This window comes from Mus musculus, chromosome X, assembly GCF_000001635.26.
Source record: "Mus musculus strain C57BL/6J chromosome X, GRCm38.p6 C57BL/6J".
NCBI lineage: Eukaryota > Metazoa > Chordata > Mammalia > Rodentia > Muridae > Mus > Mus musculus.
The window spans coordinates 96,224,103-96,243,979 of NC_000086.7; the positions used below are offsets into that span (position 1 = coordinate 96,224,103).

Here is a 19,877-nt window from a genome sequence, read left to right on the forward strand (position 1 = left end):
GTGATTCAATACATACACTTCAGACCCCTAGGACAAAGAGCCTTTGTATTTTCTCTGAGCCTGTTCTTCTGCTGAGGTAACTCCAGGAACCTGGCTGCAGCTGCAAGAGAGACCAATCTTCCAACAATAAGGCTACATAGAATGGCTTCTCGGGGGTCTTGTCATTCCCAGACTGAACCTGGGGTTGAAAGCACCATACTGGAATGTCATAGATTAAGCCTTGCAGAGTCCCACCTACGATGCCTCCAACATCGTACCAAATGGACAACTTGTCAGCTTCAGCTTCCTTCCACCGGAAGTCGTTACTCAGACGAAGTAGTAATTCACTAGATTCAGGCAGGTGTAGGCCAGTGAGTACAGTATGACTCCAGGAAAGCAGCAAGCCTGATGAAAGCTTATGGCCTTCACTTGGATGACAGACCTGTCCTCCTGGATTGAATAATTAGGCTCATAATCATCTTCATTTTCAGCACCATTGATGAGTGGCCTCTGTGAATCTTTTTCCAAGCTTTCCTCTGACTTGATACTTGGGAGACCAATATTTTTCTGGTGACACGAGAAGTCCAAAGAAGTCCCACCAGCAAACTGCACAGATGCAGTCACCAGAAAGGTGTACTCATAACCATACTGGAGAACCGATGAATCCAGGCATGCTCCCAAAATATTGTCCCCTGAAGCATATGCACTGCAGAGTCCAAAGACAACTCCTCAGCCAGCTTTCCCAAACCAGTTGCCCATCACAGCAACCACACAAGGCCAACCAGTGAACTGCAGCAGACCGTTCACAATCCACAGGCCACAGTAGAATCACTTATTGTAGAAGTACAGCCATTCCGTAAGAATACCAAAGACAAACACCACAAATACAGAAGAGCACATGCCAAAAGACAGAACCCGTCGCAAATTCAGCTGATCCCCTATGATGCCACTGATGAAGAGGCCCACAGCACAGGAAAATAAAAACACAGTATCTAGTGTTCCAAGAAAAAGAGTGGCTTCCTCTGTGCTGGGAAACAGATGGTTGCTGCTCCAGATCTCTGCAGGCAGGCCAACTGATATGCTAAAAACATTTGGGGGTCCACTGCTTGGAAATACTGTCTTTTAAAACATTTTTTTAATTAGATATTTTCTTCATTTACATTTCAAATGCTATCCCCAAAGTCCCCTATACCCACCCCCGCCCTGCTCCTCTACCCACTCACTCCCACTTCTTGGCCCTGGCGTTCCCCTGTACTGGGGCATATAAAGTTTGCAAGACCAAGGGGCCTCTCTTCCCAATGATGGCCGACTAGGCTATCTTCTGATACATATGCAGCTAGAGACACAAGCTCTGGGGCTACTGATTAGTTCATATTGCTGTTCTACCTATAGGGTTGCAGACCCCTTCAGCTCCTTGGGTAATTTCTCTAGCTCCCAATAGCTGACTGTGAGCATCCACTTCTGTATTTGCCAGGCACTGGCAAAGCCTCACAGGAGACAGCTATTTCAGGGTCCATGTTGCTAAACATTTTTCTTGACACATGGAGCAATGAAGTGCTGAAGAACATAAGCAGGAACACAGCAACATGATGATAGCTGAAGCTGGTGAGGAGAGCTCCTCTCTGCAAAAACTGTGGCCAGGCCATGCTCTTCCCACTTCCCTCTTCACTTTGACCTCAGTCTTCCCAGTGACTGAGTTATATTGTTTCTTCTTTCTGAGACCCTCTGAAGTACCTGCTCCACTGGACTCTGCTCCCACACCTCCTCCCCCCAGCCATCACCTCACTCAGCCAGAACCATATAATTTTGCCACCTCTATAAAGCATTCTGGAGCTAACATCATCACCACTTATTAATATTTTTTAAATAATTATTCTGGGCAAAGGAAGATTTTAAAGTTCTTGAAAGAGGTGCAGGCTACTAATGAGGAAAGAGTGGGGACATAAAATATCACATGATAAGACAGTAAGAGAATTAAAATATTTAATGACAATAAAATATAACATATTTATAACATACTTTTTTTCCATGGAGATAAGACACAATGATGATGAGTAGGTTTGTTTCTTCTGTTAAGGATTTGAGGACTCTGATTCTTTGGGGGTAGGGACTCATGATTTATTTGGGCATCACAGGACTGTTTGGGCATCACTCTGTCTGTTTATGTTTTGAAAAACATTCCGAACAAAAAAGAAGGGAATCAGTAAGCATTCAAAGCGATTAGAAACAACAAGGCCAAAGTACAGAATCATGTTAAGCATCAACATTAATAAAGAGTAAGGGGACAAAATGGTTAGGGAGGTAGGTGACTATGGAAACTATAGGTACACAAATTCATCAGTGTCACTGAAAGCTGTTCTATCTGAAATGAACTATTGGTCTTTGGCAATGAATTGATGTTTATACCATATTCCAGTGACATTCATTTGGCTTTTGATGATCAAATTGAGACTGAAGAGGGGTGGTGACCTCAAGACACATTGGTTATTGTAGCATTACACATTGTATTTTCACACATGCATCGAACTGTAATATTTTATCCTATTTGTAACTGTAAACATAATACATAAAGAAATAGTAGTTAATTGAGACATCAAGAGACATATGAAGGGTCTATTACCTTTCCTTATTAGGAGTTGTGTGATAATTTGATGATACTACACTGAAGAGTCAATTCATGAATATAAACAGAGAACACATAATAACTAGATTATGGTACATTAGAATGTGAGACAATGAGTCAATCTATGGAACTTGTTTTTTTTTTTCTAAAACGATGGTAATGAATTATCTGAAAAATAATGTGCGTATTGTAAGTAGAGGGATCTTAAAATGATGTTTATAGCTAGAGTGTGCTTATACTCTGAAATATCAACAGATGAAGGACAAAATAGGTTGATGTCTCAGAAGGGCATTTGTATTGATAAAATTTGTGAGAACGCAGCCTGGAGTACTGGAATAAAATGATGTGAGAGTGGTGATTTCCAGTTCTGATACCCCTTTTTGATTCAATTATGATGATCTGAGAGGTTCATAAGAGGCACTAGAGTTTTGAAGCTGCAATTTGCCACTCAGGGAAGAACATTTGGAGAAGTAGGATTAAGGGAGAGGAAATTGACATAAACCACACCAGGCATGGTTCAGATAAGATGTGAGGATCAGCTTCCTGCCAGCAGAACATGGCTCATAGAAAGAGAAGTGAGAGAATCTCATTATTTATGATCTCTACCCCCAAACTTAGAATCAATTCTGCTTTTGAAAAGAACATGTTAAGGTCTCAAATGGGGATAGTGGAAAGGAATAGTGGTCTTTGGAATATGGTATAAAAGACAACAAGAGAGATGATTTGAAATCCAGCTCTGCTGACCGTTGAAAGACTTGAAATGTGTTTTCACTTTGGTACTTTGAAATTTTGTTTGATGATCTGTAAAAAGGTCATAACAATACTTAACTCCTAGAGGGGCTTTGATGATTGCAAAAAGAGAATCACATAAACCACACAGCACTGTGCCTGACACGCAGCCCCTCTTTAATTGTTGGCTCTCTTTTCTCCTTTTGTTCCTCTAGTTCTAGCTACACTGGGTCCTGAAACCTCTAGCTGTCCCTGGCCTCTGTCACTTCTTTTTCTATTTAAGATTATTAATAGATAAGGGAAAATTCATGGACCTATGGATGTTGGAGATTCATATTTTTTAAGAGAGAACACTTTCCAAGATAGACCCATGCTTGCCAGACAGTCCTCCAAAGACTCTTTCTCTTTCTCTTTCTGCATCTACTTCTAAGCTTTGAGGATGCACCAGAAAATGTACAAGAAACCCAGTAACATCAGTGAATTACAGGTATAATGTGTGGTTAGAGGCTCTTATAAACCCTGGAACTTAATTTTCCTCATTAGGGATATATGACTATATGTGCACTGGTAGGTTCTTGCGTAATTCCCATGTGGACAGAGATTCAGGCTTAGACTTAGCCACCAAGATCTCTTCAATGAGGGCTATCAGTGAAATACACTAAACAAATCTAGATGTGGCCCAAAATACAAGATAACATATCCCTCAAAATTGTGTAATATTTTTATAAACTTGAAAAATTCTCACAAATGCTAGATACATATTTAAAATAAGTAATATTTATAATATAATTATTAAATATAAGAAAATAAACAATATTATTTATTATAATAACAGAATAAATAGCATGTAGGAAAAAGAAAAATGAATACAATTAATATTAAAGTTTTATATGCATGTCACTTTGAACACACATACAAGGTTCAGAGAAATTAATCTGGCTCAACTTTCAAATCAAAGTTTTAAATATTTAGAAAAAGACTTTCCTAAATTCACACATTATATTAAGTTTATTATTATTTCTCTTATAACTTTCTATAGTTAGCCTATATTGTGAGATTATTTGGTATCTCTTTCTTTTACTCACTTAAATATGTATTCTAGAAGCCAGAATTCTGATTGTGCTTGTTGTATTTGGTATCTACATCACTCAAATTGATTGACAAATCCAGGAATAGGAGAGGAAGACTTTTAAACACTTTTAAGTCTGATATATGTATGTATGTATGTATGTATGTATGTATGTATGTATGTATGTATAAGGAGTCTGGTACCCAGAACAAAGAAGGGACTTTCCAAATTTCATGCCACAATTCATGACATAGACGACACCTAGAATTCAAGCCTTCTCATACTCTATATACAATTATTCTTATTGGAAAGGCCAAGATAGTACAAAAAGAGCTACCTAATGACTTAATTGTTTTGGAGGAGAGTCCTTTAAATTCTTTAGGTCAGCTACTTCCCTGAGCTTTAGGGAAGCTCTTTAAGGAAGGGAGCTCTTGTGCTAAATTACAATCTCTGGGAGGACAAGAATGGTGTCTGTTAAGCTCAGTTTCTCTTTGAGGTGTTAATTTTTTTCGACGTTGATTTTAGTTCTTTGTTAAAGAGAAGGTCCCATTGTATGTAATACATACAAACATTTCTATCATCTGCCATTTCCCTTATACCTTTGCTTCTAGTTTTATATTTCTGGGGGTTCTCTATGTCCTCCATTAAAAATAAGTTCATTGAGGGCAATGATTTTTAAAAAATCTATTTTAAAGATAGATTTATTTTGTTTTTAGATATGTGTATATGTTTATATCTGTGTGTGGCATGTGCACATTACTAGAGTTTTCAGAGGCCAGAAGCATAGGATTCTGTGGAGCTTGAGTCTCAGAAGGTTGTAAGCCATTCGACATGGGTGTTGAGAATCAATCTTGACTCCTCTGGAAGAACAGCAAGAGAAGCAAGAGCTATCAAGCACTGAAACATATCTGCAGCCCCAATTATTTTTATCTTATTCACAACAGTATGCCCTGTGTCTACTACTGCTTCCCCTATAGTAGGTGCTCAGTTAATGTTTGTTGGTGAAAAAAATAACTTTATTCAATTTCTTTGAAATCCCATTTTATTAGTTTGCTTTCTTTTGTTGTGATGAACAGCATGGATAAAAGCAACTTGGTGAGGAAAGTGTTTATTTTATCCTATGCTTCCACATCACAGTCTATTATTGAAGAAAACCAGGGTAGGAAGTCAAAGCAGGAAATTGGAAGCAGGGATTGAAGCTGAGATTATGGTGAAATGATGCTTACTGGCTTGCTCCACATGGCCTTCTCAGCTAGCTTTCTTGTAGGACTCAGAACTAGTCCCAGGGAATGTCATTGTCCACAGAGAGGTAGCCCCTCCAACATCAATAATTAATCCGGAAAATGCCTCACATGTTTGTCATTACAGAGGTGGATTTTTTTTTTTTTTTTGACAAACCTGACCATGTGTTTTGGAAAGGATTCTGGAAGACATTTCAGATTTGGGGCTAGAAAAGCCATTGAATGATCAGATCTCAGTGGCGTGTTCTGTGTGGGTTTGGAAGATAAGCATGATGACAGTGATACAGATGGTGCAGGCCTGGCTTGTGAAGTTTCAGAGGGAAGTTTTGTGAGCCCCTTAAAGACTCTGTTGGGGCCATCGAATTACAGACTCCTAAACTGAAACCTTTTCTTTATGGGGACAGTTGATATTAGTCAGCTGGGGCTGAAAAATGAGCTGAAGCCTTCTGTGGAGTATTTCCTTAGAGTGAGCACACAGAAGCTGTGTTCCAGAGGTGGCCAAAGCTGTATGTCATAACAGCCAAACTTGGTAGTGTTCGAGTCGCCCAGGTGGTACTATTGTCTTAGGGATAAAGGGGTCATAGCAAGTAGCTGAAGCTTGGCAGTGTGTGGTGGGGCTGTAGTCCATGAAGAGAACCCAGGAGAGATAACTGGTAGAAATGTAGTCTTAGTTGCCATAAAAGGCCTGGGATTGAAAGGATCATGGAGATAAGTTGAGGCATAGCATCACGTAGCAAGGTTAGAGTCCATTAAGAGAGCTGAGGAAAGTCTACTGGTGAAGGTACAGCCTGGTTGAAGTGGTGATAAGGTGTACCATGAGATGATCTTCAAAGACAGTATCAGCTGTGGAGTAGAGTTGATCTGAGTTTGGAAGACATGCTGAGTGTGCTGTGATAGCTCTCTGTCCAAGCCCTATGTAGGAGCCCAGAAGATTATAAGTGAATCCCAGACACTGGGCACTGAGTATTTACACTGGTGGAGTTTGGTTTTACTTTGTTCATATTGTGCCTGTGTCCTGGTTGTCCTTGGAGTAATAAGCTTTGAACTTATTTTTCTCTTACAGGAAGCCACAGTTGAGAAATTTTGGGGTTTTTGAGAGACTTTGGATACTTTGGAGATTTTAGCTAGTTTAGGAAGGCTTGAAAGTAGAATGGGACTTTGGATGATTTAGACAGGTTGATTTTTTTTCCTTTTGTTAGGGGATTAGTTTATTTATGATGTATAAAGGCAATGATATATAAGACAGTCATTTAAAACATGATGTAGACTGTATGACATGTATGTCATGTATGTACTGAAATTAGTTGTCTTCAAAATATATACTGATAAACCAGGTGGGTGATGCACACCCATGTTCTCACCCCTTGAGGGGTGGAGGCAAGAGGGAAGAAACTCACAGCCATCCTCAGCTACACAAGTTTGAGGCTAGCTGGGGCCATATGAGACTATCTGAAAAACAAATCATACCAAAACAAGAAAAAAAAGAACCATCCATTGCATTTTTAAAAATGAATCTTGGGCTGGAGTTTGAACTTTTAAAGTGTTTGAATTTGTAAAGACCATGGAACTTCAAACTACTAGAATGTTTTATATTGTGATATTAACATTAAACATGAAATCCTGGGGATAACCAAGGATGTAAAGGTTATGGTTTTCTAGTTATGTATTTGTGTGTAGCATTGACAATGGGTCAATTGGGCTAGCTTGTTTTTATGCCAATGTAAAACAAGCTGGATTTATTTTGGAAGAGGGAGTCTCGATTGAGAAAATGCCTCTTTCAGATTTATCTGTGGGCAAGCCTATGGTATATTGTCTTGATTGATGTTTGATGTGGGAGAGACCAGCTCACTATGGGCAGTGACACTCCTGGGCTGGTGATCTTGAGTATATAAGAAAATAGTCTGAGCAAGCCAGAAGTAAGCCAGTAATTAGCAGTCCTGCATGGCTTCTGCACCAGCTTTGCATTCAGGTTCTTGTCCTGTTTGAGTTCCTGTTCTGCCTTCCTTTAGCCATGGAGTGTGATCCCAGGATATGTAAGTGAAAATAGTCATTCTCTGAAAGTTCTTTATGGTCATTGTGTTATGTTACAGCAACAGACACTCTAATACAGAGGTGTTGTACTCAGTTGAGATTTTTCTCTTTCCAGATGACCTTGTGCTAAATTGGCAAAAATAACTGACCACCCCCCAAACACCTACTTATTTGGAATTTATTGCCTCCTAAATCAGTGTCAAACTGAGTTCTAGCAATGGTTAGGTATGTTAAAAACTCAAGGGGGTATTCTGTATTTTCCTTCTGTTCCCTTGAAGGCACTATTCTTTTCCTTCTTTCAGTAAGAGGGACACAACAGTGAGAAAATAGTCTTATCAACTCATTGATACAAGGGGCACCAATCCCCATCTGAATTAGTAAACACACACACACACACACACACACACACACACTCACACACACACACTTTTATTGTAAATTCATAATTTATATATTTTAGGGATAAAATAACATGATGATTTATGAAAACTCTGTAGTAATTGTCTTTCTGTGCCTGGTGCATTTCATTTGGCATAATTTTTTACACTATGTGTTGTAAATAATGGGATTTCATTCCTTTTAAAGTTGAGTAGTAGGAGGATATATTTTAAATTAATGCAATTTTTGAGAAGGATGAGCAGCCTAAGTGTTGCCACTCCTAAGTGAGCAGCTATTGACAATTGATAACCACTGAAGGAGGGAGAGTCAGTTTATCTTTAAGAGTGTGGCTCTAGTTAAGTCTACTATGTTCTGATGGATAGCCCTAGATCCATGAGTCTGTGGGCAGCAGGAAATGGAATCTTAGAGAGAGAGAGAGAGAGAGAGAGAGAGGGAGAGAAAGAGAGAGACAGACAGACAGACAGAGACACGGACACAGAGAGAAATAGAGAGAGAGAGAGAGACAAGACAGCCACAGATACACAGAGGGAAGCAGAGACATACAGAGATACAGAGGAAGAAAGTAGGGAGTGGGCAGGTGGGGTGGTGTTGTGGGAGCTGGGGTGAGAAGTGGGGAGTAAATATGGTTAAAATCCATGTGTATGCATGCAAGAAATTCTCAAAGAATTAATTGAAAATACTATACTCATGGGCATATATCCAGAAGATGTTCCAACTGGTAAGAAGGACACATGCTTCACTATGTTCATAGCAGCCTTATTTATAATAGTCAGAAGCCGGAAGGAATCCAGATGCCCCTCAACAGAGAAATGGAAACAGAAAATGTGGTACATTTACACAATGGAGTACTACTCAACTATTAAAAAGAATGAATTTATGAAATTCCTAGGCAAATGGATGGACCTGGAGGGCATCATCCTGAGTGAGGTAACCCAATCACAAAAGAACTCACGCGCTATGTACTCACTGATAAGTGGATATTAGCACAGAAACTTAGGATACCCAAGATATAAGATACAATTTGCTAAATGCATGAAACTCAAGAAGAACGAAGGAAGACCAAAGTGTGGACACTTTACCTCTTCTTAGAATTGGGAACAAAACACCCATGGAAGGAGTTACAGAGACAAAGTTTGGAGGTGAGACAAAAGGATGGACCATCTAGAGACTGCCATATCCAGGGTTCCATCCCATAATCAGCTTCCAAACGCTGACACCATTGCATACACTAGCAAGATTTTGCTGAAAGGACCCTGATATAGCTGTCTCTTGTGAGACTATGCTGGGGCCTAGCAAACACAGAAGTGGATGATCACAGTCAGCTATTGGATGGATCACAGGGCCCCCAGTGGAGGAGCTAGAGAAAGTACCCAAGGAACTAAAGGGATCTGCAACCCTATAGGTGGAACAACATTATGAACTAACCAGTACCCTGGAGCTCTTGACTCTAGCTGCATATGTATCAAAAGATGGCCTAGTCGGCCATCACTGCAAAGAGAGGCCCATTGGACTTGCAAACTTTATATGCCACAGTACAGGGGAACGCCAGGGCCAAAAAGTGGGAATGGGTGGGTAGGGAAGTGGGTGGGAGGGTATGGACTTTTGGGATAGCATTGGAAATGTAAATGAGGAAAATACCTAATAAAAAGTATTTAAAAAAAAGAAATACAAGTTTCCTCTTGACATATTTGTAATAGGTCATTGCATGTTGGTTTTTTTTCCTTCTCTGATAAAGACCCTTTGGTGGACCTTTTTAAAAAACAGATAAGCCTGTTTGGCTTGGACTCTGACCAAGAATATGGGGAGAGTAGAGTACAGTCAATTTGTTTTTCATTTTTAAACAATTCTCTGGACCCCTTTTCTTTTTTTTTTTAAAAAAATAAATGAATATTTTTTATTAGGTATTTTCTTCATTTACATTTCCAATGCTATCCCAAAAGTCCCCCCATACCCTCCCCCCACTCCCACTTTTTGGCCCTGGCGTTCCCCTGTACTGGTGCATATAAAGTTTGCAAGTCCAATGGGCCTCTCTTTCCACTGATGGCCGACTAGGCCATCTTCTGATACATACGCAGCTAGAAACATGAGCTCTGGGTGAGGGGTACTGGTTAGTTTATATTGTTTTTCCACCTCTAGGGTTGCAGACCCCTTTAGCTCCGTGGGTACTTTCTCTAGCTCCTCCATTGGGGGCCCTGTGATCCATCCAATAGCTGACTGTGAGCATCCACTTATGTGTTTGCTAGGCCCCGGCCTAGTCTCACAAGAGACAGGTATATCAGGGTCCTTTCAGCAAAATCTTGCTAGTGTATGCAATGGTGTCAGCGTTTGGAAGCTGATTATGGGATGGATCTCTGGATATGGCAGTCTCTAGATTGGACCCCTTTCCTTTTCCTTCCTTTGTTCTTTGTTCCTTTCCTTGTTTCTTTTCCTTTTCTTTTTTTCTTTTCTTTTTTAAATAGTGTTGAGAAATTGAACTCAGAGATTTTCACATACTAGGCAAGTGCTCTAATACTGAACAATAATCACAGTTCTTAAAAACCCATTTTATTTGCTTCATTAGTTTTGTCCTTTTAAGAATCTAGGAAAAGATGAGCTCTAACAAAGCTCTTAGCCTGACAATCATAAATTAATGAGGCTTTCAGTAGATGACCATATTTGTAAGATAAAAGGATAACCATTCCCAGTTTAACATTTCTTAACTATAGCTAATATACATATTTATTTACATTGCTGCAAGATTCTTTTCATTCATGGATTAACACAAACCATTGAAATCCTGCCTCTTCCATTTGCTATCTGTGACATTACTTACCTCATCCCTTTAATAAGAATAGGGAGGTGGGGTAGATCTGAAAGGAGTTATATAAAGGGAGTGAACATGATCAAACACATTGTATGAAATTCTTAAGCAAATAATAAATATATTTTAAAGGGATGATTACATATTACTCTCAAAAAGCTATGGTAAAGATTTATTAGACGAATACATATATAATTATCTATCTATCTATCTATCTATCTATCTATCTATCTATCTATCTATCTATCTATCTATCTATCTACCTGATTGATTGATGCAATGAGCTCACAAAATTTGTTCATTATTGTGATTATAGTTTAAAACACTTATTTTGGCAGATCCAATGATTTACTTGGTTTCACCAAGAAATAGAGTTGTATTAGATTCGTCTTTAGTCAGGTCTTCATTATTCTAATATGTCTATAGGTATCAGTAGCTTTTTTACTCATATAAGCTAGTCATTCTATAAAGGTAATTTTTCATTTTTGGTGCTTTGGCTGGAACCCAGAGTATTGGTTGTGGTGGTGGTAGTGCATGCCTTTACTCCTAGCACTCAGGAGGGAGATTTCTGAGTTCAAGGTCAGTCTGGTCTATAGAGTGAATTCCAGGAAGGACACCCAGGGCTACACAGAAAAATCCTGTCTCAAGAAAGGAAAAAAAAGTTGTGGTTATTAACACATAACAGCTTACATTAATATTTCTAGTAAATCATTGCCTATTTCTACTGTTATGTATTATTTTTCCCATGATATAAAATGCAGATCTTTGCATGCAGTAAATGTTTAAACACCCCATTTGAATAAATTTCAGCTGTCATTGATGAGTTAAATGCTGAAATTTATTAAATTGGTACCACTGGCTGTGTATGGACCCTCAGTGAAACCTCTGTCCCCAGATTCAGGTGTAAAAGAAGTTCTTTAATTCTGATCTGAGTGTGCCTTACAGATTGCATCAGCCTGTAGGTTTCCTCTCACAGGAAGCCCAGTGCAATCCTGGACAGAGCAATCATCAAGGTTGGGGTGGAGTGTGTGGCCATCATTCATCTCTTGCACGGGAAGTGGCCATAACATTGCAATTGTCTTTGGGCTCAAAGGTTTCCCAAAGTGAGTGGAGAAAAATGTCCAAGGAAATGAACTCAAAGTAAAAAGGGTGCTTTCCTGGTTCCCACATACATGTGAATAAGCTAAGTATCTCTTAAGGAGTTAAGGCTAGGTGGTCTTCCTCATTTGCTTATGCACTTAGTCATTCATCTAGTCACTTGATAGTCTTGGGGAAACCATTTAACCCCTTGCTTTGGGAAGACAGTATAGGATTAGAGGAAGTCCTTACTTTGGGTTCCTAATAAAAATGGATGCTTAAGGTCAGTGTAGAAAACTACTGATTTTGCTGGAAATGATCAAAGATTTTTCTAAGGACAAACAGCATCAGTTAAATCTCTCTATCTTTTAAGACATAGATAAAACCTTACTCTTCTAAGAGTCTGTCTAATGTGTCAACATTTTATCCCTTGTCCTGGAAGAACTATGTATTTTAATCTGTACTTCTGATGATACTTTGTATCTCCATCAAATAATTTGTCACATTCTATAGACTACCACAGTTTCTGTCACGTGTTTTTGTTTTCCCCTTTCCTATACTCTGAGAATCCTCAAATCTAAATAAGCAAAAGCTTATTTAAGGTCACACAGTTAATGAATCACATTGTTGAGATGAAGGACTCTGTCTCAGTAGTCTTTCTCGTCTAGCACTGAGTGAATAAATGAGCATATATACAGAATGGGTCCTCATCACAGCCTGTAAATTCTCCTTCTTACTTTCCTCTCTTTTTTCCTCATCTTCCTTTCTTCCCAAACACAGCAATGAAGAAAAGAATCTTAAATAGGAATCTGTTTGACTGTTCACTGCTCTGAAAAAATATGGACAACAGGAATAATAAATGAGGACACCTTTACTGGGTGTGGTGACACATTCAAGTAATTCTAGCATTTGTGTGGCTGAGGCAGGAGACTGCTGCTGTTTGAATTTAAGGTTAGTCTCAGAAAGGTCCTGAAAGCCTGAGATTTAAAGAGAGACTTTGTCTCTAAATAAACAAACAAACAAACAAACAAATAAATAAAACCACCTCTCTGTGATGTTGTTGCAAGTTTGGCTCTTACCAACATGTTTGGTGTTTGTGGAATAAGAGGAACTCTCAGGCCTTCAGTACCCTTTGTCCTAATTTATATTCTTGTCACAGATGACTTTTAGTTTTTAATCTACCTGTTTCCTAGTAGTATCTTTCCTGGACCTTCTATAGTACTGAAAATGGACAACGTTAATTATTCCTTTAGTAGATCCAATGTCTCCAGAAGATTTTTTTTTAAAAATCAGTAGAGATGTCTGGGAATATAGCTCAAACAGTTTGAGCATTTTTAAAGCATGTGATAAGCCAGGACATTAATCCCCAACATTAAAAAATATAAAGACAGACTAGCCACTAGAATATTTTAACTGTGGGCATATAAAAGGAATGGGTGGCTGAACTTTCTTTTCTCAGAGTTAGTTGAGAGAACATAGTCCCTGCTTAGAAAACTGCTTGATTGCTTTCCTTCTAATCCAATACTTAGTCAAAAACCCCAAAGAAATGGGAGTCAAATAATTCTTGAACCCAAATCTGGAGACATTAGTCTCAGGGCCTAAACTGATAAATTATTTTGATGGAAGGGAGTTATTTGCAAAACAGTGTTAATGTGAATGGATCCTTATTATAGACTATCCTCAGAATCTTAGGGACTGTAATCACAAGAGAGTACACAATAAGTAAAGAGAATCAGGGATATAGTCATTAATAATGAATGTTGGAGTTGGAGAGGTTAAGCACAATGACTCCAACCTCATCTGTTTAGAGAAAAAAACAGAATTGAGGCTAAGTTCTTACAGCCCCAACTCTTAGGATGGGCTCTTTTTGCTTGAATTCAAATTTACAAAACTTTATATGTCATGAACAGATTATTTACAAAAGCTCGAATATTACCCAAGGCCTTATTGCCACTAGTTTAGGTTGAAGGTTATAATTCAACCTCTGCAAATATTTAAACTTATTTCAAGTAGAACCTGAAAACATCACAGGACCTGCTACCATCTTTTATCCTCCATGTTGTTAGAATCCAAGGTTGAAGGGCCCGAATAAGAATCCATCATCTTTCTGGTTGTGAATGAAGACTTCCCAGGGATTATGAACACGAAGATTTAGCATACAACTACCTCACTCTCTTCCCAAATTCTTTAGTTCCCTTTCTCATCTTGAAGGTCACATTGACTTAAGGATATATAATTATCTTCTATTTTAGTTACCCTTTTTCCTTTTTGTGCAGTTAATAAAATAAATTTAAATCATCCTAACATCTAGAGCAATAATTGAATGAAAATTCTGTCTTCACCATTAGTTCCTGGTGTTGTTTGCTTAGACAAGCAGTTTTAGTTACAGTGTGTGTCAGAGACTTACCAGCATATTCACTACAATGACTTAGAATGTGGTTTGTTCCTCTTGTAGTGTGGTATTCAGAGTGAGAATGCAGAGTCTCTGAGCCTCACAGAAAGGGAACAATACACTATCAACATTTCTTTTTTTTATTAGATATTTTCTTCACTTACATTTCAAATGCTATCCCCTTTCCTAGTTTCCTCTCCAAAATTTCCCTATACCCGCCCCCCACCCCCTGCCCTGCTCCCCAACCCATCCACTCCTACTTCCTAGCCCTGGCATTCCCCTGTACTGGGGCATATAATCTTTGCAAGATCAAAGGCCTCTCCCCATTGATGGCCTACTATGGCCATCTACTGCTACATATGCAACAAGAGACACAAGCTCTTGGGGGGGGGGTACTGGTTAGTTCATATTGTTGTTCCTCCTGTAGGGTTGTAGACCCCTTTAGCTCCTTGGGTATTTTCTCTAGCTCCTTCATTGGGGGCCCTGTGTTCCATCCAATAGATGACTATGAGCATCCACTTCTGTATTTGCCAGGCACTGGCATAGCCTATACCTTCAGATCAAGCTATATACTGGGAGACATTCCAGGTAGTGTTGAGAGGTTTAGCCCTGATGTTGAGAGCTCACTTACTTCCATAGTGGATACATCCTAAATTATATGGTCTTCAAGAAGACCTGGTAGGTGCTGGCTTCTCAAGAGAATTGCCCTTTGTGATGTATTCAGGGATACATTGGGTCCCACCCAGCTGTGACCTGGTATTTACTTCCACAAAGGTGCTGTTACAAAGATAAGGCAAATAGGAACTCCCATTTCTGGAGATAAAAAACCAAAAACTTCTACATTGTCTATTCATTACTCTTTTAAAACTTTTCTATAGGTTGGGATCTAGAATCATGGGAAGAACAGTCATACCCCAAAGAGAACTAGCTTGTTTTTAAAAGGGGGTGAGAGTGAATATATTACATTTAGTTTGTGCTAGGCCTTGACGATTATGTAGCTGATTCTTTATTTCAGGAAAGAAGTAAAAGTGCATGTTAACAAAATAAGATTAACACAGGCTTGGTGGAAATTGTGTGGTATCAAATTTCAGATTTGCCACAAATTTGCTTCCATTTTTACATTTTGACAATAGATTTTCATTAGATAAATAGCTCTGATATTTAAAGATTCCCTCAATTGCTCTAGGGAAACTTCCTTGCTTCATAGGCAGAACACAAAGGAAACTTGTACTTCCTGCTTTCCCACTCTGTAGCATGGGAAGTCAGTGTTTTTGGAGGTTGGTTGAGAATGGGTGGAGACAGAGCAGTAGGGGCTATTGCTGCATTAGCAACTACTCCTTTCACAATAGCTCTGTTTTGTCATTTTGTACCCAGATTTCCGTTGGTTAGCCTCAACTTTATCTTCCTCATTTCTGTTTCCTCTTCATGACACCAAGAGTCCTTCAGAACATGTGACCTTCCTGCTCACAACATAAAACTCAGCTTTCTGTGGCCTCTATAGTTCGGCTCAGCACCTATATCCCATCCAAGACAAAGGCACCACTTCAATGACAGGTATAGTATCTACTTGTTCTCTTAGATTCCCATGCTGAAACAGTGCCCACAACAGCTTTCAGTGTTCTGGATATGCCTAACTGACTCTCAGATCCCAGTTACTGATAAAGGGTCAAAGATAAGACTGATGAAGGTTTCTATTCACTTTCTATCCATGTGATAGAGAGAAGGGACACAAAAATTTCTAACAAATGATGGCTTTTAGAAGATAGTCATGTAGAAGTTAAATGCTTATCAGAGCCAGGAGTTAGGAGTTCTAAATAGCATTTTAAATTTTGTTCTATATCTGTTACTTTTCTTTGGGTGAGTTGTTTCTATAGTCTAGCACTCAGTGTTTGAGTCCCTTTTGCAGAGAAGAGAAAGACAAAGGTGAGATGCTATTTAATGTCTTAGCCTCTATGTCTCTTATTTTGAAGGTTACCAGTCTTTGGTTGGGAAAGAAGATGAGACTGCTGCTTGAATGTACACCTCTAGGCAGAGCTGAACATCCTTTAGAAAACTGCTGGTGGTCTGAAAGGTATGACTAAAACATGAAAGGTTCTTTTTTTTCTAGTTTTGTAAGTCACTACTCCAATTTCAGAATTTAAAAGGCACATAGACGTGAGGACAAATATATATGTGAGGAACAGAGGTCCTGAGAGAAGAAAAGGTAGTTTCCCAAGGCCACACAGAAAACCTGTACTACAACTCAGTCTAAGCCCAGGACAGTGTCCTTTTTCTTCTGCTTTAGGAGGACTGAGATACCAAGAAATAATGGGTATCCTGCAACTGAGGCAGGTGACTCTCCTTATATTGAAAAAAATCTGGATATTAAGACATGGTCCTGAGTACTTCTTTATCACCAAATATATTTTCTGATATGTGGCTTATTCTGGACATTTATAGATTTTTGGTAAAATCTTATACCTCTTTTACCAAGCTTATGCCTTTCAATTTGCGTCATGAAGACTGACTATGTAGTCATCTATGTCTTCATTCTTATGGGTCTGACTAACTTTAATCAACTAAACTTGCTTCTCTTATATGTATTCCTCTGAATAGGTGTGAACTGGAACATCAAGAATGAAAATGAAATAGTCCCTTACCCAGCTTAAGGACTGACTTCTCCATCAATCCTGGAAAACAGTATTTATAATAATCTATTAAGTCAGTGCACTAGAACTCTTTAGCCCCTTTCATGGCTCTTTTCCAGTGTTCTTGGGTTATGTGAGGTCGGATAGGGCAATTGAGAGGCTATGGATATCTCTAAAGTGTCTAGCTCTCCTTACAGCAGATGATAAGCAGAGATGCTGTCAAGAAAACCAAAACCAATAACCCATTACTCCTTTCTCTTTTAATCACTTTCCTTGGCTTTTACTAGCTCCAGAGTTGGAAATAAGGTCTCTTTAAGCTCCCTTCTAAAAAGCTCTAGAAGTCTCATCCAACATTTTTCAAGACCTTGAGATGTAAGATTTCTGTCTCTATTTCTAGAGAAGACAATTGATGCCCAAGAAAACTTTAAACCTGGGTAGGACAAAATTTGATACTATCAAGCATTTTGAATAACAGGATCATGATGCTAAACAAAATATCAAATAAATTGAGATGGCTTGGCTCTTCTGGCAGCTGCCCTGGTAGCTATGAGTTCAAACATCTTAATACTTCCCTGCAAAATCCACTGCCTGTTTTGCTCTTTGTTGCTGTTGCTCTCCCTTTTGCAAGGGAATATAAAAAGCAGACAAGAAAAAGTGGTGGGGTGGACAGCCAAGGGACACAATGAGCTGATGGATGATATAATTCCCAAACTGTAAACAACTTGTTTTATGACCTTTTGGAAGTCTTTCCCTAAACATCAGACTTCATTTTCTCATTTATAATCTTGAATGGGTAAAACTAGATGACTTATAAGGGCATTTTAATATCATTAATTCTTTACTGCTTATGAGAAAAGGCAACCAAGTTAGACAAAGCCGGCTAAGGCCACAAGAAATTACTGTTTCAATTCTGTTAAATAAATTATCTATCTTTTCCCCTGTTAGTATCTATCTTATATGTTTAATTTTAAAGCACATTTTAGTCACTTTTATTTATGTACAGGGGATCAAATACAGAGTATTGTACAAGTTAGGTAAGTGTTCTGCTACTGAGTTTTATCTCTAGATCTTGATTGTTTACTTTTTTGTTTGAGAAAGGGTAGTATTATATAGCCCAAATTGACTTTAAATCTGAGGTTCTCCTATCTCTGTCTATGAAAGCTTGTATGCACACATGTACTATCATACCTGGCTATAGCCACAATTTTTGAGTATTTGTTAGGTAACAAACACTAAATTAATGGCTTTATATGCATTATTACATATTCTTGCCATGATTTCATGGGCATTTTTGTGGCTATGGAAGAAGTAGGTTTCAGGGACATAAACTCATTTATTTAAGGTGTTCAGCTAGTTAATGGTAGAGGTAGAATTCAAATCCAGTTTTAAAAATCAACATCTAGGTACATAACCAGGGTAAACAGAGCATACAAGAAGTTGATAGGAGGAAGGAACACATAAATTGTCCCCGAGGACAGAATGATGACAATTTTTTCCTGTTTCAGCTGAATAGAAGAGTTAATTGAGGCTTGGGCCACCAGAATCTCCAGACAAACACCCAGGATCCCCGTTTTTGTTTGGAGCATTAGCGTGTTTTGTTCACTTCCCTCTTTTGGTGTGTCTTAGTCAGTCATGTTAGTGTCTGCCATTTGTCTCACACTTAGGGTAAGATATAATCACCCTATTTTTTTCTCTTTCCAGTTGCACATCTTCCAGCATGTTCTTGCTGCCCAGTGGAGGTTCCTGATCTGGCCATCTGCAGTGTCACGCTCCGTGTATTTGACAAGCTGAGTTGGACACTCTGTGTGGTAGAGTGTCAGTTTGTCAAATACCCCAAGTGTGGCTCATGCCTATCAGCTCCAGGTCCAGGACAGAGCACATAGCCTGCTGCCTACATATGAATGCTTATGAAACATGAAGCTCTCTGGTGTTATTCTATGTCTTTAAGGGAACTATAACATTTATTCAGAGAACATCAGAGTAGGAACGATGCAGCTCTGGGGTCTACAAGTCTGGTATGCATCTGTGTACATTGTGAAAATGCCATGGACTGCATAGTGGTACATGAGGGATACAGGGAATGAGAGTATTATTTGATTTATTATTAATGTCTTCTTTCACTTTCCTCTTCTTGCAGCCAGAATAGCAGAATTTTCATACAAGCATCATGAATTCTATGAGAAAGTAGGAAATAAATATCCACTGTCTGGCCTTCGGAGCACATCTTAAGCTACCTACATTTTCTCTTTTCCACTTTGCTTTTATCATTCTTAAAAGAACCTTCTTGTTTATCTTCATTGGGCTTTCAGACACTACCAAATTCCAATTCCTCTTGGCACTATTGAAAGTTAACCTATACTTTTCTTTACTCCTTGGCTAACCACATACTGGTATGTGCTATTATATGTCCTACCATCCAACACATCTTCTAAAGTTGTCAGTGAATTTTTCCAGGGTATGTTCTTGAATTCCCTATTATATTGTAAGAATCTAGAGCTTATTATATTCAGTTGATTGCTGTCTCTCATACCATTGTCCAACATTTTAATTATTAATAAATATTTACCAATTAATTGATGTTTTACTAGTCAATAACCTTTTGCTATATAGGTCAAATACCAACCAGGGTTTTGCGAAAAAAATAAATCAAACTGTGGGTATTCTAATGCTATAGTGTATACAAGATGGTAACCAAAATGGATTTTTTTTTCCTCTGAGAAATAAGATTTAGGTCTGGGGCAGGAGGGCAAGAAGAAAGAATAGACTCAGAGGGAAAAATTTTTTGAATTATTGGTTTACACGTGTCTTTTTAAACAGAATTTTCTGAGCCTTTAATATTCTATCATTGCACTGGGGTGAACTTCTAATATAGAACTATAAAATGAAGCATCTCCAATCCCTCTCTCCAGA

General features: G+C 38.6%; 1 long non-coding RNA gene, 1 other non-coding gene and 1 pseudogene across 2 annotated transcripts; 2 read left to right on the forward strand and 1 right to left on the reverse strand.

The window, feature by feature from the left end:
- On the reverse strand, nt 203–1,625 carry Gm9051 (predicted gene 9051; annotated as a pseudogene).
- On the forward strand, nt 15,824–19,540 carry F630028O10Rik (RIKEN cDNA F630028O10 gene). The gene is made up of 3 exons (NR_030718.1): nt 15,824–15,894; nt 16,311–16,411; nt 16,936–19,540. It is a non-coding gene; the product is annotated as an RIKEN cDNA F630028O10 gene (long non-coding RNA).
- Nucleotides 18,715–18,824, forward strand: Mir223 (microRNA 223). The gene has a single exon (NR_029801.1). It is a non-coding gene; the product is annotated as a microRNA 223 (primary transcript).
- Nucleotides 19,541–19,877: the final 337 nt, after the last annotated feature.